The sequence below is a fragment of the Tupaia chinensis genome, unplaced genomic scaffold (assembly GCF_000334495.1).
Source record: "Tupaia chinensis unplaced genomic scaffold, TupChi_1.0 Scaffold000375_1, whole genome shotgun sequence".
Classification (NCBI taxonomy): Eukaryota; Metazoa; Chordata; class Mammalia; order Scandentia; family Tupaiidae; genus Tupaia; species Tupaia belangeri.
In genome coordinates this window covers 162,738-166,387 of record NW_006159873.1, presented here as the reverse complement: position 1 = coordinate 166,387, position 3,650 = coordinate 162,738, and positions in this window count along the sequence as shown.

Here is a 3,650-nt window from a genome sequence, read left to right as displayed (position 1 = left end):
TGCATGCCCAAGATCCCGAGAGGAGAATGGAGGAGAAGGGATTGCAGCATGGCCATCTCCCTGGGGGGTGATTTCTCGCTTTCTGTCTCTATGTCTCTGTCTGTCTGGCGAGCACACACGCCCTGTAGCAAAACCCTCTCAAAAAAAAAAAACCATACATTTGATTCAATGTAATATAAAAAGATTATAATAATAAAATTAAATTTAAAAAGACCAATTTTATTAGATTGATAACACATTATTTGTTTCTAATATGTTGTTCATAAAATGTGCAATGAATTCTCAAAACTTTTCTCCTCTGTTATTTCCAACAAAAAAGTAGACTTTATTTAATCTTTTTTTTTAAATCAGTGTGAAATATATTTAATTTCTTTGGATTTAAATTTATTATTCTTTTTATTAAATGGAGAGAAAAACTAATTCCTTATAGCAAAGGAGGTATTCACACTACTAGCATAAAGCCCCTGAAAAGGTTTTAGAGAAATAGATACAAGTGATTGTGAGCTTTCTATTACTATGGCTGTGTTTTGAAGCTACAGTAGGCATGTTTTGAGGTCTTGTATAAGACTGCACCATCCTTGTTCTTTTTGCACAGATTTCTTTGGCTATTCTGGGTCTTCCATGATTCCACACAAATTTTATACACACACATATACACACACACACATATACACACAGACACACACGCACTTCTGTGAACAATTGCTATTTTTTTAATAGGAATTGCATTTAATGTGTAGATCACTCTGGGTAGTATGGGTCTTTTAACAATATGGACTTTTTCCAATCCGTGGATATGATATGTCTTTTCTTTGTGTGTGTGTGTCTCCTTTAATTTGTTTTATCAGTGTGTTTCAGCTTTAGTTGTTGAGCTCTTTCACATACATCATGCAGGCTGGTTGATATCACAGTAGGAAACGTGAAGCTCAAGAGCCAGTCCCACCTGGGAAGGTTTCTGGTTTAACTCCGAGGCTCCCTGAGCACCCTAGGCACAGGCTTGCCCATGATCTGGAGCTGACTAAGACTAGCAGTGAATCATGGCACTAAGATTCTTTGGGGGCGAGAAGAGTGTTGTTTCTCTTTTTCCCTGTGTCTTTCGTTCATGGAAATAAATAAATTTAAAAATCAAAGGCTAGGGTCAGAAGATCTGATCTGGTGTTGGGATTGGCCTGGTGCCATGGACCATATCCTGGTCTGGCACTGTGTGGTGTGGAGTTTGAGACCGGGAGGTTGAGCTGGATTTGGGCAGGCTTGAGGGTTGGGTGGGTCTGAAGCCCATGTCTGTGGGGGCTTCCCTGGCATTGGGCCAGGCTAGACAGCTGGGTTGGTGAGAGCTGTATGGTACCTAGAGCATGTGGTTCACAGGCAGTCCAAAGGCCTGTGGCTATGGGGCAGTGTGGAGCCAGGGGCTGCTGGAGTTTACCCAGCACTGGGTAGATGTGGAACAGGGTCTGCAAGGCTGGGCTGCTGCTGGGCTGTGCTAGCGCAGGCCTAGTGCTGGAACCCAGGAAGAAGTCCAGTGCTCACATCACTGCTTCTCCACACAGAGGCTCTTTCTTTCCACGTGGTGCTGCCAAGAGTCAGGAGAGCTGGTGTGGGTGAGAAGAGTCCTTCATTCCTCTTCATGGCACCTCTTTGTGTTTTGGTGGCACACCCACGTGCTTTGTCCCATGGCTCCTGCAAAGGCATTTCCTTGCATAAATAGTTGGTCAAATCTGAAGGAATGAGGGTTGAAAATGCTGTTTGGCTCTCTGGCTGATATCATTCCTATGGAAGAATTTCTTAAAGAACAAAATATAAAACAAAGTTAAACAAATTTACAAAGTGAGGACTTTATAGAAAAACTACATTAAAGTCAATAACATACAATAAAAAGAAACATCAAAATAAAAATTAGGAAAAATATCTATAATCCATTTCACTAAAAGAATTAGTATTCATAATATAAAAATAACTTTTTCTTACTAATAAAAAAAACCCCGTGGGACCAGCAGTTAGCGTAATGGCTATGTCGCTGGACTCCCATGTAGTCAACCGCGGTTTGCATCCCAGACCCGGTGGCTTGAAACTTACGCCGGGCGCGTGTGCATGTGTGCCCAAGATCCCGAGAGGAGAATGGAGGAGAAGGGATTGCAGCATGGCCATACCCCCTGGGGGTTGATTTCTCGCTTTCTGTCTCTCTGACTCTCTCTGTTTGTCTGGAGAGCGCACGTGCCCTATAGCAAAACCTCTTCAATAAAATAAAATAAAATAAAATAAAGCCAACTGTAAATGATAAAATACTTAAATGGCTTCCCACAAAGGAGGCAACCCAGTAGCCCCTCAGCTCATCCGAGGTGAGGGATGTCACACACGAGGCAGAGGGTCAGACGGGTCAACTGTTTCAGCTTTCGAGTCGAAGAAGTCCCCAGAAGTTAAGACGAGAGTAACAGATTTATTTTGCATATTTAATTTTACTTTTTAGGTACCCATGGCACAGGAGGGCTGTGGGAAGGGCAACGTACCCATTAGGGGAGAAAATTAATGGGAACACAAAGACTCGAAATCTCATCCCAGGAACGTTGGTGGGGTTTGTACCTTTCACCCAAGTGTATTTCATTATTAATCATTTTTCCTTTCCTCTCAGCACAAACACTGTCCTTGTGTGTGGAATACTGAACTGTGAAGTAATTCTTATTCTTTTTCCTTCATCAGAAAGGGGAACTTTCTGTGCATTACTCTCCACTGAGATTAATCAAAGAATTGCTTTGTTTCTTGTTCCCAAAGTGCCTATTTAAAATACAGGGACTCTTATCTCCAGGGACCCCAAAATTATGTAAAGTTTCTCTCACTAGATCTCAGTTATTTACCACAAGTTTGTTATAACTGTTAACTAAATTATAGTTACATGGAAGCCAGACACGGTATCTACCAAGTTTATATTTCCTGGTCACAGTAAAGATGAAGATATTTGTAGTCTCTGCATAAGAGTTGCACCACACTGAGAGGCCAAGGGATTTTTTAATGTAAACTGATATAATGTAAAGTGATAAATTTTATGATAAATTGAGGTTACTTCTTGAAGTAACAGGAGTTTGACATTTTTAGCGACTGAAGTTCCTCAATGACCCAGCTCAGCAGAAATCAGACCACAGCATGCAATAAGTTCAGTATTGTAACTTTGGAACAGAAAACCATAAAAGATAGCATATGTTTTCCTTCAACAGGTGTACAATACTTGGGGATAGCCATATCATAGTCTTAGCTAATTTATAGGCAAAAAACAGTGAATTTTAAAATACACATTCATTTCATTTATTTGGGTAGTAGCGGTTTGTGACTCCCAGTGAGCAGTGCGTCCTGAGGAAGGTATGAAGAAAAGAGAAAGAGAGTGACAACGTGGCCAGGTGCCGGACTGGGTAGGAGGAGAGTGATTCCTGTCTGGCGGTGCTAGTTCTACTGATATTATGAGCGCCCACATGCCCACGGTGCAGGTTTGTCTATGTATGCTGAAGGAAGTGGACGTCCTGGGCCCATTTTGAAATATTTTCATTGACTAAATTTTTCAAAATTCATGGTCAGGGACCAGCAGTTAGCATAATGGCTATGTCGCTGGACTCCCATGTAGTCTACCGCAGTTCAAGTCCCAGACCCGGTGGCTTAAAACTCAC